Genomic DNA, 16,814 nt, shown 5'->3' on the forward strand with positions numbered 1-16,814 from the left:
TTCTCTCTGTACACCAAGTCAGAACCGTAGGATAAATAAAAGGGGCATATAAGCAGACAATGAAAGCTCTTACAATATCCGATGATTACATTTCTCAAAAAAAGGTTATAGGCTACATGTGCACCACCAAGTCAGAACAGGAAGGGAAATTAAGAGGAGAAAATAGACCAAATTATTAGGGTGAGGCACATGGGCTACTAACAGCTTACTACACAATATACACTTAGTATTACTTTCTTAGCTACCATATACATATCTCTCTGGCATATTACATAATATATGCAGCAGCATACAAGACATTTTTGGACATACAGACCTTGTTGTGCTGTGGCCACTTGAACAGGAAGGTGGTGCGGCGGTCATTTGTGGGTATATTTTGTCATCAAACTTTGTCATCGAAGTCTGGCATTCTCTGGATTTATGGTGCTTTCAAGACAATTGGGAACTCGAAAAACAGAAGGTTGAATCATGATGACATCAGTGATCTTCAGGTCGTAGCTCTAGAAAGAGGCCCGAGTTCCCAATTTACAATTCCGAGTTGGATAAAAGTTTCAAACGTATTTTCCCAGTCATAGCTCACTTTTCCCAAGTTCTCAGTTGTCTTGAACTCACAAAAATTAGATTTTTCAGTTCTGTGTTAACAGTTGTTTTGAGCGCGGCACAAATCATGCATCATTGACAGCATGGCCAATATTGAATGTTTATAATTTTAAACTAGGAAAAAAGACCCTTAATCTTACATTTGGGACCACACAGCCACTCCACTGAATAGGAGGCTAATGATTGCTTTGCAACGCTTGCAGTTAGCCACTGATTCCTTCCAAACCACTCATTGTTGAATTTGCGATTTCCAACTTGTTGTGTAATGTTTATGTCGAATGGCCAATGAGCACCGATACGGTTTATCTATAATTTCTCTTGATTATTTATTTTCATATGACAAGGATTAAAAAGGATTTGCCAGCAGATTGTCGACTTGATTCATGATGATGACTGATAGCTAAGATTTTGAAAGTATGATGTTGACATGATCAGTCCAATCAAAGCTACTGTAGATATAACGTGATTAGACGTTGTTTTATCTGTGGCCAATGACCTTGAGCCTTCTTGGATGGACACTTCTACTGTAACTTTATGGCAGTACCCAAGGGGCTAGAATCTTTTCAAGGTCTACCCTTAGGCGGTGACATAGTGTCCCCATGAGTGACAGAACACTGAGACAATCACAGTGCAACGCTCCGTATTTTCTTCTGGCTTGCCCCACCACCAAAGAAAGCACTGAACAAGGCTGAAACACCTGCATTTTGGAGCTGACTTACTCAAGAAAACAAAAAAGAGACCATGTTTGTATGCAGCTTTATTAACTCAATGATATATATATTTCTTACATTGTTTGCAAACTGATATGTGACACGTATTAATGCCAAAACAATATGCAAAATAGGCAACAACAAACCAAAGAGGTGGGGCTCAAAACAGGCTCTTCCCCACCAATTTGTATATGTGATGCTCTAAATGACAGGTCGCCACCAGTCCAGGCTATGGCTTGTACAAGGATCTCTTCAATCAGGTTGGACTGGTTAAAGCTGCCTGGCTGTTATGAATGAGACATGTGCCACACCCACATGGAATGTATGTGTTATGGGTTGTTGATTACAGTAGTTAGGTGCCTAAACATACTTGTTTGGGTTACAAAATGAAAACACAACTGTTTAAGCTGTCACGAAATGTTCCAAAGACAAACGCTTCTCTCGTCAAACTAGAAGCACCTTTAAGCATTCAATCCAACATTCAACTATGTCATGGTATATGTATGCTATTGTGCACTTGTAGCCTTCCACACTAGTCTATTACCTAGTCTATTACATAGGGTTTTCCACCAGGCGGCTGTGAAATTCTCTCCACAGTTTGATGACATTCCAGAGGGCAGAGAAACACCCATATCCATCTGATAATAACCACACAAACATTTACATGGAGTTTTGTTTTGGATCCCATAACAGAAAGGGGATCTGGGGTGGATCTGTTAACGCCTAACCCCACCTGGCACCGCTGTCATTTGTCTCTTTCCCCCACCCAGACCAAATCAGCATGGTCACACAGCAGAGGTACCAGCCCTCGCCCATATAACCAACTTTCCGGGTCAGACTCAAGCCTAAAACATTTACATGAATCATAAGTTGCTAAGTAAACTTGTTCATAACTTTCACCTGTAGATGGCAACAGTAGACAGCAAGTACAGTACCTAGACCCGTTATACATTGCTGTACCACATTTTGTTATCCACTTCCCCATTACTCTACTTTTTGTTTCTAACCAGGGATCCAGCTCCTTGTGTTCTGTACTATGACTTATTGTTCTCATTATAAGCATTCATTCATGTGCATGAATCAACTGCATTGGTTATCATAGCCAACAGAAAAAATGTGTTATACCTAGCTGGTTAAACAGCAGTAAGGAATCGATTCTGCAATAAAAATGTAATGATTTGTAATGATATACAATGCATTCGGAAAGTTTTCAGACCCCTTGACTTTTGTTACATTACAGCCTTAATCTACACACAATATGCTATAATGACAAAGCGAAGACAGGTTTTTAGACATTTTTGGAAATGTATTAAAAATAAAAACAGAAATAAGTGTTCAGACCGTTTGCTATGAAAATCGAAATTGAGCTCAGTTGCATCCTGTTTCCATTGATCATCCTTGAGATGATTGGAGTCCAGCTGTGGTAAATTCAATTGATTGGACATGATTTGGAAAGGCACACACCTGTCTATATAAGGTCCCACAGTTGACAGTGCATGTCAGAGCAAAAACCAAACAATGAGGTTGAAGGAATTGTCCGTAGAGCTCCGAGACAGGATTGTGTTGAAGCACAGACCTGGGGAAGGGTACCAAAAAATGTCTGCAGCATTGAAGGTTGACAGGAACACAGTGGCCTTCATCATTCTTAAATGGAAGAAGTTTGAAACCACCAAGGCTCTTCCTAGAGCTGGCCTCCCGCCAAACTGAGAAATCGGGGGAGAAGGGCCTTGGTCAGGGAGGTGACCAAGAACCTGATGGTCACTCTGACAGAGCTCCAGAGTTCCTCTGTGGAGATGGGAGAACCTTCCAGAAGGACAACCATCTCTGCCAATCAGGCCTTTATAGTAGAGTGACCAGACGGAAGCCACTACTCAGTAAAAGGCACATGACAGCCCGCTTGGAGTTTGCCAAAAGGCACCTAAAGGACTCAGACCATTAAAAACAAGATTCACTTGTCTGATGAGAAACCAAGATTGAACTCTGGCATGAATTCCAAGCATCACATCTGGGGGAAACCTGGCACCATCCCTACGGTGAAGCATTGTGGTGGCAGCATCACGCTGTAGGGATGTTTTTCAACGGCAGGGACTGGGAGACTAGTCAGGATCGAGGGAAAGATCAACAGAGCAAAGTTTCAGAGAGATCCTTGATGAAGACCTGCTCCAGAGCACTCAGGACCTCAGACGGGGTTAAAGTTTACATTCCAACATGACAATGACCCTAAGCACACAGCCAAGACAACGCAGGAGTGGCTTCGGGAAAAGTCTCTGAATGTCCTTGAGTGGCCCAGCCAGAGCCCAGACCTGAACCCGATCTAACATCTCTGGAGAGACCTGAAAATAGCTGTGCATCAACGATCCCCCTCCAACCTGACAGAGCTTGAGAGGATCTGCAGAGAAGAATGGGAGAAACTCCCCAAACACAGGTGTGCCAAGCTTGAAGCGTCATACCCAAGAAGACTTAAAGCTGTAATCGCTGCCAAAGGTTCTTCTACAAAGTACCCTTTGTCTGAATACTTATGTAAATGTTATATTTCCGGGGGGGGGGGGGTTTGCAAACATTTCTAAAAACCTGTTTTTGATTAGTTCCGCCTTCCAAACATCTAAGTGTATAAGTACACAATGTCCCCTCTCTCTCTCTCTCTCTCTCTCTCTTTCTCTCTCTCGCTCTCTCTCTTTCTCTCTCTCTCCACGTCTCTCTCTCTATCTCTCCCTCTCCACCTCTCTCTCTCTCTACATCTCTCTCTGAGTTTATGTTTTGGAAACAGCTTAACTGTTTTCATTGTTCAAAAGGCAGTTCCATCCCGTGACTTTTTGAGAAAATACATCGAACAATCACCACAAGGCACAATCATGCACGACTTCCTTCTGCCAAAAAATGTGATTTCACCTCCTAACTCCCAAAGCAAATAAACATAGCATTAATCAAGAGAAAACATCTATGTTGGATTTTTTTCTCCCAATTATGTAATCCTGTATCTCTATTTACATGGGTATGAAGCAATGGTTTCACTGACTCTGGGGCCAAATTGCAAATGCATTTTTTTCCTCTGTCACACCCTGATCTGTTTCACCTGTCCTTGTTATTGTCTCCACCCCCTCCAGGTGTCGCTTGTTTTCCCCAGTGTATTTATCCCTGTGTTTCTTGTCTCTCTGTGCCAGTTCGTCTTGTATGTTCCAAGTCAAGCAGTGTTTTTTTCCCCCCATTCTCCTGTCTTTGCTATTCTCCTTTTTCTAGTCCTCCCGGTTTTGACCCTTGCCTGTTTCTGGACTCTGTACCCGCCTGCCTTGACCTCGAGCCTGCCTGCCACTCTGTACCTCCTAGACTCTGAACTGGTTTTGAGCTTTTGCCTGTCCATGACCATTCTCTTCCCTACTCCTTTTTGGATTATTAAACATCTTAGACTCCAACCATCTGCCCTGTTTGTCTGCATCTGGGTCTCACCTTGTGTCATGATATCCTCAGAGGCACCAGCATTCTTTATGCTAATCTTTCCAAACCAAACACATCCTAACACTTGTATGCCTATATTAATGCCACATTCTGCTATTGTGCGGACAAGAGATGAAACAGATCATACTTAATGACCATTAAGAATTTTGTGTATAAAGGCTCTCTGGATCATTTCGTTTTTAGTTGAACCAAACCCCAATTTTAAGGTAACAAATGAAGGCCTTTTATCCCAAAATGTTGCTGTCTTTCTTTTGTTTACAGATATGCATGGACTGAAACAAAACAGATCAGCAATATTCATATATATATATATGATCTTCTCTCTACTAGTAGTACTTATGCTTTCTCACCTCAAGGCCGCTCTAAGCTACACACGCATTTTTATAACTACACCCAATGCAGTATACTGTATTTCAGTAAATAATTGAGAGGCAGTGATTGGAAACATTTAAGCACAAAACACTTGTGTCACGTTTGTTGTACGAAGGAGACCAAGGCGCAGCGTGTGTATCGTTCAACATTTTATTATAACTGTGAAACTATGCAAGACATACAAATCAACTACTAAACAAAATAACAAACCGTGACGAAGAGGTGAAACATACACTATCTCAAAATAATCTCCCACAAAACCTAGTGGGAAAAACAACAACTTAAATATGATCCCCAATTAGAGACAATGATAACCAGCTGCCTCTAATTGGGAATCATACAAAAAACCCAACGTAGAAAAAAGAAACTAGAACCAACATAGAAATAAATCAACTAAACAAAAACCCCTGTCACGCCCTGACCTTCTCTACCATAGAAAATAAAAGCTTTCTATGGTCAGGACGTGACAACTTGCCACTGCCAGCATTTGGAAAATATTATTGAGCTGTTATTTACAAACTAAAATAATGTTCAACATTTACTGGTTAACATTTAGGTTTTTATTGTAATGTAATGATTGTTTGGAGAGCCAAGGACATTACTGGCAAACACTAGTGTAGAAATACAATGCTTCTATAGTCTAAAACGTGCATGACTGTAAACTGCTTGTAATAAAAACCCAAACTGATCAAAGTTGTAAGGATCAGCTGTCACGTCCTGACCAGTAAAAGGGGTTATTTGTCATTGTAGTTTGGTTAGGGTGTGGCAGGGGGTGTTTGTTTTGTGTGTTTCGGTGTTTTGGGGTTATGTTCTATGTTCTCTATTTCTATGTGTTTATCTAGTTTTTCTATTTCTATGTTAGGTTTTTGGCAATGACCTCCAATTAGAGGCAGCTGGTTGTCATTGTCTCTAATTGGAGGCCATATTTAGTTGGGGTTGTTTTCACTTGTGTTTTGTGGGTGGTTACCTTCTGTATAGCCTGTGTGCGTTATGGAACTGTTTCCGTCGTTTGTGTATTTTGGTTTAAGTGTTTTCTTTAATAAATTAAGAAGATGAGCACTTTACCTGCTGCGCCTTGGTCCAATCCTTATGACACCCATGACATCAGCAAACATTTGACATTTTATTTATAGGGGACAATGCACATTAATCAATATTACAATAATTCAACATCCATGTAAATGTGCCGGGGTTAGCTAAAAGCTCATTTGCACCCGTAGTCCCAGGGCAGCTAAGGACAATTACACAGTCACAATACAAATACTCACTAAAACAACACAAAATACAAATACATTGAATATATTATTCTAACAACAACACTATCATCAACTGTTGTCTAACATATGAGGAACCACATAAATCATGTGTACAGTTTTGGATAGGTTTGTCAGATGATCAGCCACCCATCTTTCAGCTACTTTTGATAGCACTGGAAGAATGCTTACAGGTTGGTAATTTTTCACCAGTGTTGGGTCACCAGATTTTAAAACAGGTATCACTGCAGCAGACTTCCAAGCATTGGGGAAGAACCCATATTTGATGGACAGATTAACTAGATGTACCATGGGGGTAATCAGAGAATATTTGTCTCTTCGGGAATACAGTGTCTAGACCAAATACATATTTTGTTCTAGAGGTCCTGAAGAAGCTAATAATACTGTCCACTGCTGACGTTGAGATTAAGAATTTTGAATGTTGGTTTATTTTCTATGGGAGTGAGAACTGTGGTCTTGGTTGAAAATCTTTGAGCCAGTTCCCTGACAGAGTCAACAAAAAAATTGTTAAAGATATGAATTAGAATCCCACTAACCGTTAATTCAGGATTTTTTTTAACTTTTCAGCTCTTCTCCCTGTTTGTTGAGATTTTCCCAAATCACTTTGCCATTCCCTTTAGCTTCATTGCTCACTCAAAGAAAGAACTCTGCTTTTGCTTTTTTTTTCATTCTTAACCACCTTATTTCTCAGTGATGCAAATATACATCTGTCATCATTCTTACCAGACTTGTGCATTTTTCAAGGAAAAATCTAATTCTCTCATCTGCTTCCAGAGGTCCTCGTTGAGCCATGGTAGAGAGGTTTTCCGTCTTACGTAAAAATTTCCTAGTAAAAGAGGCATCCACTTTGTCAATAGCTGACAGAAATGTTCTGTATCCAGACTCTGGGTCTTCATTGCTTAACACATCAAACCAGTCAATTTAACTTATAGCTGCATCATAGTTACTCTGCTCACTTTTCTGGATTTCTTTTTTGTCGTAGTGTTACACATTAATATGCTTCTTAAATCTCTTTTTGGTAAGCTTTCTAACCACCAATGTAACATTGTGGTCAGATAAAAAGTTAATAAATTACTGGACTTAATTATTCGATCAGGTCTGTTAGTAAACACCAGATCAATTTGAGTCTGGGATGACTAACTCTGGTTTAACCTTGTATTTTTTTGAGTCAGGTTAAAATCATCTGTGATCTTTCAGTTTTTTCCTGCAAGTTTTATTTTCCCAGTTATAATTGAAATCGCCCATGAAGATGATCTCCTTATGATCACATTCTTTAAGCATGGCATGTAGATGGTCATAAAATGAGATATCAGATGTTGGTGGTTGATATAATCCAATAATAGTGAGAGACATATGAGGGGAGAGGAAGACATTCAGCCCAATACAATCAATGTCATTGAAATGTTTCCATATGATACGATTGCATTTAAAGTTATCTTTCATGTACATAAGCAATCCAACCCCTCTGCCCTCTTCAGTCCCTCCTTAATATGGGATATCAAGAGACATTAAGGGCAGAAATAGGAGAAGATTTCTTCAGCCATGTCTCAGAGAAACAGAAAAAATCCAGATTAGAGTCGTTCAATAAATGTTCTACCTGTTCACTTAGAAATAATGCAACTGTTACGGTTGTCGTCGGGAAAGGAGGACCAAAATGTGGATGCTCATCTTGAAGTTTATTTTAACTCAAAAGTGAACACCAAAATAATAAACACAACGAACTCATGATCAACAAAACAGTCTTGTCAGGCTCACACACGCTAAACAAGAAACAATCTCCCACAAATTACAAACACACCCTAATATATGGGACTCTCAATCAAAGGCAAATCGACAACACCTGCCTTCAATTGAGAGTCCCCACCCCAATTAACTAAACATAGAAACAGATTCACTAGATAAAACATAGAAATACATAAACATAAAACAGTGCCCAAAAACCCCAGAATACCTAAATCAAATGCCCTTCTACAAAAACCACCACCCCGAACCACATAAAACAAATACCCTCTGCCACGTCCTGACCAAACTACAATAACAATTAACCCTTATACTGGTCAGGACGTGACAGCAACGAATATTCAGATGTTCTCCCAATATTGCTCTAGCCTTGGAATGAGGGTCCCAGATCATTTTAGCCTGATTAATGGTTTGAAAAAGTGTAATGGTACAATGTTTTCTAATATCTGGGTTAAGGGAACTGAGTTTGTTTGGGACATGTATCAAGAGGTGGCATTAAAATTAAATTATCAGCTGATTGCTCATTGTCACAGCTGTCGAAAGGAGTAGCAGACCAAAGTGCAGCGTGTGAATAGTTCCACATTTTATTTACTCTGTGAAACTTATGCAATACATCAATAACTGAATTTGACAAAAACAACAAATCATGACGCAGAGGAGAACAAACACTACTCAAAACTAATCACCCACAAAACCCAGGAAGAAAAACCCCTACTTAAATATGATCTCCAATTAGAAACAACGAGGACCAGCTGCCTCCAATTGGAGATCATCCCAAACAAGCCAACATAGAAATACAAAAACTAGAACCTAGGAACATAGAAAAACACAAAGCACCCCCTGTCACGCCCTGACCTACTCTACAATAGAAAATATCTTACTATGGTCCGGACGTGACAGTACCCCCCCAAAGGTGCGGACTCCGACCGCACCTAAACACAACAAACCCCCCCCCCAAAAAACAAAAAAACAAGAGGGTAGGGTGGGTGACAATTGTCTATGGCGGCTCTGGTGCAGTACACAGAAACTTACTATCCAGCGGATCCTCCAGCAGAGGAGGCGGCTCCGGTTCGGGGCGTAACCCCCGCCCGGGCGTAACCTCCGCCCGCAGATCCCTCTGCTTCTGTACCACTGGACCATGGATGGTGGTCGGAGGAACCGGACTGTAGATCATCGCCGGAGGTTCCGGGCTGCAGGCCGCCGCCGGAGGTTCCGGGCTGCAGGCCGCCGCCGGAGGTTCCGGGCTGCAGGCCGCCGCCGGAGGTTCCGGGCTGCAGGCCGCCGCCGGAGGTTCCGGGCTGCAGGCCGCCGCCGGAGGTTCCGGGCTGTAGGCCATCTCAGGAGGTTCCGGACTGGGAGCTGTCGCCGGAAGCTCTGGACTGGGAACTGTCGCCGGAAGCTCTGGACTGGGAACTGTCGCCGGAAGCTCTGGACTGGGAACTGTCGCCGGAGGCCTGATGCATGGGGCTGGCACACGTGATGCCAGACTAATAACACGCACCCCAGGGCGAGTGCTGGGAGCAGGCACAGTACGTACTGGACTGAGGAGGCGCACTGGAGGTCTGATGCGTGGGACCGGTACAGGTGGCACCGGGCTGATGACACGCACCTCAGGGCGAGTGCGGGGAGGTAGCACAGGACGCACCGGACTGATGTCACACTCCTCAGCACGCCCGCTCCTCAGCGCTCTCCACGCCAGCAGCTCTCTCTGGAATCTTGCGTCGAGCTCCCTGACTGGCTCTGGTTTACCCCTCGGCTCTCCACGGTAAGCACGGGGATTTGGCTCAGGTCTCCACCCTGACTCCGCCAATCTCCCCGTGTGCCCCTCGGGCTTCCGTTGTTGCTGTGCTTGTTCCTCATAGTATCGTCGTTCTGCTTTTGCTGCCTCTATCTCCTCTTGCGGACGGCGATACTCCCCAGGCCTTGTCCAGGGTACTGCCCCATCCAGGATTTCCTCCCAGGTCCAGTTCTGTTGCTCCTGGGCACACTTCTTGGTCCTTTGATGGTGGTGGGTGATTCTGTCACGGCTGTCGAAAGGAGTAGTGGACCAAAGTGCAGCGTGTGAATAGTTCCACATTTTATTTACTCTGTGAAAGTTATGCAATACATCAATAACTGAATTTGACAAAAACAACAAACCGTGACACAGAGGAGAAAAAATACTACTCAAAAATAATCACCCACAAAACCCAGGAAGAAAAACCCCTACTTAAATATGATCTCCAATTAGAGACAACGAGGACCAGCTGCCTCCAATTGGAGATCATCCCAAATAAGCCAACATAGAAATACGAAAACTAGAACCTAGGAACATAGAAATAGAAAACATAGAAAAACACAAAACACCCCGTCACGCCCTGACCTACTCTACAATAGAAAATAACATCTTACTATGGTCAGGACGTGACACTCATTCTCTTGAAAAGCTATGTTAGCGACAGAAGTTATGCTCACATACACAGAATGTCCTTCTCTGAACCAGATAATATAGGTTACTCAAATATAGATGATTTCAATCGTTCATCAACGATTTCAGTCTGGATGGCTAATTAGGGGGACTTTTCTCCACTTCTCCCAGAATTACAGTACATCTTCCATATCAGCCTTTTTTTCTGCAGGTGACCTAACTCCAGACTCTGATGGGGAGCTTGGTACCCTGGGCCGCTTGGGTGTATGTTGATTCCGGATTGTTTGAATGAAGGCCAGCATTGATGTTTGGCTGCCTTCTTTTGTATTCCCCAGAGAGCTGCACCGCCTTCGGGGTCCCTTATTAACCTCAAGGTTTTCTATTGGGTTATGATTGTCACTGGTCTCAGTAGCCACTTTCCCAGCTTCATTTTTAGCATTTTTCCTCTTATTCTTATTTTTTTTCTTGGAATGAGAGGTCACTGTTGCAGACTCCAGGTATCAACTCCAATGTTTCATTCTCTCCGTCTTTGTCCTTGGGAGCCAAGGAATTATCCTCTTCAATCTCAGTCTCACGTTCAGTCATTTCAGCTGAGATATGTGATACGTCTGCATTACTCATGGGTACCGAACTGTTGTCCTGTACATAGTGTGAAAACGTTTCCTCTATGCACCTTATGTTGTCCAGTGTAGTAGGACTGCACTCTACCATCTCCTGACCCCCTCTAGCGTGGGATTGTGTCAGCCAGTCCTGTCTACACGCAGGACCTTGTTCAACATAAAATACTTTGATCCAGTGAGGGCCCATCTATACAAACCGTGTTATAGGAATGATGGGTGCTGCTTCAACATATACAAAACGATCTCCATTGGAGCAGTTTGTAAGTTGACCCTTGTATCTTATCATGCACCTCATCACCCTCCCCACCACCTTACATCCAGCTTTAGCTAGTCCCGAAACAACACTATCATCTGCTGATTCAGGTAGTTCTTTAATTGTAACTTGAATTGAGTTCTGATCAGTCATGCGCGACTTCAAACTGAACTGATTATTCTCTTTGACTGTTATTTCCTCTGACTGTTATTCCTCTGATCATATACAAATTTGGCTTTGATTGACACTATATTTTTCAATATTAGTTGCTCTTATACCTGTGTAGTAACCATGTAATTACTATAGTAACAACAGTGTTATTACATAGTATTTGTAAAATAATCATTCAATTGCAAAAAAGGACAGTTCAGAGATCACCACATTAAATGTAATGTCATCAAGCTCATGGCAAGCTATTTTACTATACATGAATGGATTTACAGTAACCCTGAAAAGAGTGAACCCCGAAAGAGTGAATGGAAGATTTTAATAGATCCAGAGGCCACAGCGGTGGATCGTCTTTCCAAATAATACATTTTCCACAGGGCCTTATGGTGATGGAGGCGAACTCATCATGCACAATACCACAAACGTATCCTACAGTGTGTGGCATTCTCTTTGGACTTAAACAGCTGTTTCTAGTCAGAAATGTCTCTAAGCAAGCCAACCAGAGAGAAAACTGTGGATGGAACTGGGCCACAGAGTAGCACCGAGCCACACGGAAAACGGCGGGGTGGTGGAAAGCTGAGCTGAGTTGAAACAGCTGGAGACGTGTCCTTCTGACACTTGCCCTGTACCTGCACCAGGATATTGGGAAAGGGGAATGTGTGTGTGTGTGTGCGTGTGTGTGTGTGTGTGTGTGTGTGTGTGTGTGTGTGTGTGTGTGTGTGTGTGTGTGTGTGTGTGTGTGTGTGTGCACGTTCAGTGTTTAGGTGGGGATATCACTTTAATATCATCAGAGAGCAACTGAAACGTGAGTAAAGAGCAAGTCATTCTCATAATGTGTATAACAGTGTTGATGGATGTTTTCTTGTTCATCTCAAGGGTCTTTTGAACAATGCACATACTTTCTATTGCATGCTATCAAAGATTCGTACAGGCTTCATAGCTTAAACTTTAATTAGAACTATAGGCTACTACTGTACATTGCTGTTGAATTTGTGACACTACGCAATAAGCGTAACCAAGCCGCCACTTCTCCAGGTGCACAATATTTTCTGTGTGAGAGTTTCACACACACAAACACACGCACGTAATACCGAGAGAGCAGGGAGGGGGCGTTTTCATAGTATTGACATCACTTTTACAGTAGCCTATCACACAACTAATGTGTAATGCAAATTAATGATAAAAGAGTGAACGTTTGCCTACGTACTTCTTTTAGTAGGCTCCACACGGCATTGGTCCTACTACTGCGGCGTACAAAATGCATACAAATTTAGGCCTTTCTGAAATTCAGCCATATACACAACAACTTTTCATTTTGCACACAAGAAAGCACACAATGTTGAAGAGAAGCCCCACTAAGACTGGTAGTCCAAGATAAGCTCATTAAAACAGCACACACCACACACCGTAACCATTGATTCATGACCATGGACAGAAGGCTACCGCCAGTCAGATGAAAGTATAACGTTAGATGCACTGCGGCAGGTAACCTAGTGGTTAGAGCGTTGGTCCAGTAACCGAAAGGTTGATGGATGGAATCCCCGAGCTGACAAGGTAAAAAATCTGTTGTTCTGCCCTTGAGCAAGGAAGTTAACCCACTGTTCCCCAGGTGCCGAAGATGTGGATGTTGATTAAGGCAGCCCCCTGCACCTCTCTGATTCAGAGGGGTTTGGTTAAATGCAGAGGACACATTCCAGTTGAAGGCATTCAGTTGCACAACTGACTAGGTATCCCCCTTTCCTTTCCAATTTCAGCACCACCGGAGTGGACAGTCAGAACAACAGAAGCACTGCACCAGGGCTCACCTCAGAGCACAACTAATTAGGCTACATTGGTCATTGTCCCTATACTCTTCAAATAAAGCAAAGCTGTATATCTATCAATGGCAATTAGACCCGTAAAAACAAGAAGCCTAATGACGTTAAGAATCACAGATAAATCTATTAAGTAAAAAGCAAAGGCTATACATTACATACATTTTTTTGGCCAAACAACCAGTAGGCTTACATGAGGGAAAACCAATGAATAAATAATTCTGTCACGGCGGCCACAGCCATAAAGGTTGTAGCTTACTATTTAGAAGAGTTGCAGCCTCCTCGATGCTGTGTTGAACCTCATGAGAAGCTTCTGATTTCATTCTCTTTCCTGGCAAAATGTACTTGTCAGGTCCCTCTCAAATGCAAGCTGAACAAGCTTCGCTTTTCGTTGATGTAACATGCTCTGTGTTCAGAGTCTGTGTTCACTGAATACATTCTTCATGGTGGAGAAAGAATTTTCACACATTGCTGTAGATGCCCCCAAAATGTTAATCATGTTTCAGTGCCAATGGAACAGTTGGCATTGCTGACAAACGCCCGTTGTATCTTTGAAGAACACTGAGTGGGGTTCTTCTGTTGTTGCTGGCTGTGGTTGTTGCTGGCTTCACTTCGCAAGAATGTGCGAGCCACTATAAACTCTGCTTCCACTGGTTCAGTTCGTCAGTTGCTAGTTGCTGGGGTAATGGAGGTGCAGGTGCTTGTTGTGATGTTACCCTCGTGCTGCTGACGCTAGGCTCTGGCTCTTTTCCATCTGGTTGGTCAGCAGGCAGCGAGGGGGATGGGCGGTTATTACATTTGATGCTAGGCTCCTCAACCTCGGTGGTCAGGCCGGCTGCAGGCAGGTCGGTGAGCTTGGCATCGCTCTTGACATGGTGGTCCTCAGTTTTTTTTATCTTGACAGTGCCCAGCCATTTTCGGATATCCATGCTAATCAAAGTTAGCCAACTAACTATAATTATTCAGCGCGTCGCTACCAAAACTTAACGAAGCAAGTAGATACTAGCTAGCCTATTGCTAGCTGTAGCTGTCTGCAAAAGGGAAGAAAAAAATCCCTTCTCTGTGAGGAAAACCACCTGTAGTTAGGAATCCAATGAACTTCCTAAACAAGGTAATGAAGGCGGTACCTTATGACATTGCATGGCTAGGTGCCCAATCAAAATACATTTTTGGATTTTAACTACTAAATATTACATTATTACATCCCCCCTCCCTCACCCCTCCTCAGATCATGAACGCACACCTGGCAAATAGTCGTTGTCCTGGTCTGTGTTACTGGCAGGCCAGACAGCGTTACATTGGCAAAACGGGGCAGGGTAACTCATATACCATTTGTTATGGTCATCGGGAAACAAAACTGGGGGGGCACAAATTCTATCTGGGAGGTCCATGCCTGGCTTTGCCACCCTCTAGAGTCGGCCCAGGGGAAGTCAACCAGCCAATACAGGTTACTCAAAAATTCTTCACACATTGTAGTCTTGTGTATCTTAAAATGTGTACCAGTTCAGAGTCCAGGAGGTACCAAAGGGTAGACAGGCTCGAGGTCAGGGCAGGCAGAATGGTCAGGCAGGCGGGAATGGAGTCCAGAAAACAGGCAAGGGTCAAAACCGGGAGGACTAGCAAAAAGAGAATAGAAAAGGAGTACGGGAAAGCACGCTGGTTGACTTGAAAACATACAAGATGACCTGGCACAGAGAGACAGGAAACACAGGGATGAATACACTGGGGAAAATAAGCGCCACCTGGAGTGGGTGGAGACAATCACAAGGACAGGTGAAACAGATCAGGGTGTGACAGCATCTGTATTCATCAACTTTTGTGTGGTTATCTTTAAATATATTTCCAGACTTGCCCAGAGAGAAATGTTAATGTTGTCAATTGTGTATTCTAGATAATATTTTCTTTGAAATAATTCACCAAAATTGCATTTTACCTACTTCAGAAAGATGAAAAAAGTATTCATCCACAATCTGCTCTGGACAAATCCAGTCCTTGAGGGTCTTAGCATAAATAATTTGTTGACTTCATCCAGTGTCTAGAAAAATGTAGTTGTGCTATATGCAAATATATGCATATTTAACAAGCTATTTAATGAAAAATCTGAACGTGGACAAGATCAAGACAAAGGACGCATTTTAGAACCAGGTATAATTGGGGTGAGAGAGCGAGAGAGAGAACAGTACTGAGTTATGGAGATGGTACATGTAGTTTGAATTTGCTCCCTCTCTCTACATGAGGCCATGTAGGCTTGTTGTCAAGATGGGTCTTCTTTGGTGTACTAAAACTACTACAGCTGTGAGACAGCAATGTTGAATTATTACCCAGTCTTATGAGTCACAGAGGGAGAGGAATGTTTAAAGCCAGAAGATAGGAGCAGTGTGACTAATGTGAAGAAAACAAGAACATTACATTTTGGGGATTGAGAGCAGCAGATCTTGAGAGAAGAAGATCCACTTACAGATGTCACAGAAGACAAATTTGACCATGGTTACTCTCCTTGGTAACAGCTAAACAGAAGTGTAGTTTGTTTGTTGTGTGTTTACACAGCTTCATCCAGGTGTACTGTACAAATACTGAGTATTTGTCTAGACTCTAGAGATGGCATAATGAAGGACCAATAAGAACTGTGGTTTTAGACATTTATTAAATACATTCAATTCAATTAACATGTTGAACATATTGAATATGATGAATACATTAGCATTTTGGTTCAGTAAACCACACGTGATAGGTCACCTTGTCTGGACCTGGAAACTTTAAGCTTTACTTCTGTGTGGGAGTGGGATAACATAGTCTGCACGCCACAAGACTATCTGTGTTCAAACTTTGTCAGTCTCAAATGCAACTCCTCTGCCATGATCTTCTGGCCAATGTGAGTAAAAAGGGGAGGAAGGCAAATCCAGACTCATTGTGGAGAAGAAACGTCAGTTTGGCCAGAGCGATGTGGATGGTGTGGTGGAATTATTGTAATCAAAAGGAGAGACTTTTAGATTTCTTCAAAACAATCAAACTTTATTATTTAATTAGTGCAGTAATGGAGCTGGTCGGTAACCACCCCTGGAGGTGATCACTGAGAACTCAACCAGCTGGTTTGAGCCACAGCATTTTATAGCAAAGTCCATCCTCCTTCAGTCTACATGACAAAAAACAGATGTATGGAATGGGTCACAAGGTTAAAAGTTGTATGAAAGATACTTATAATTCACAGCAGACAGTATCTGCAGTAAAAACTGTCCTCATTGTGTAGAGACCAGGGTCTGGTCCCCCAACTCCATACTGGAGCCATCTCCCCCTGGTACCCCAGTAAAGAAACATTAACTCATGCTCTGGAATGCGGTATCACCCAAAGACATGGTAAATCTCCTGTCCGTGTTAAATCTCCCAGAGGCCCACTTTCAGTTCA

This window comes from Salmo salar, chromosome 06 (genome assembly GCF_965601325.2).
Source record: "Salmo salar chromosome 06, fSalSal1, whole genome shotgun sequence".
Classification (NCBI taxonomy): Eukaryota; Metazoa; Chordata; class Actinopteri; order Salmoniformes; family Salmonidae; genus Salmo; species Salmo salar.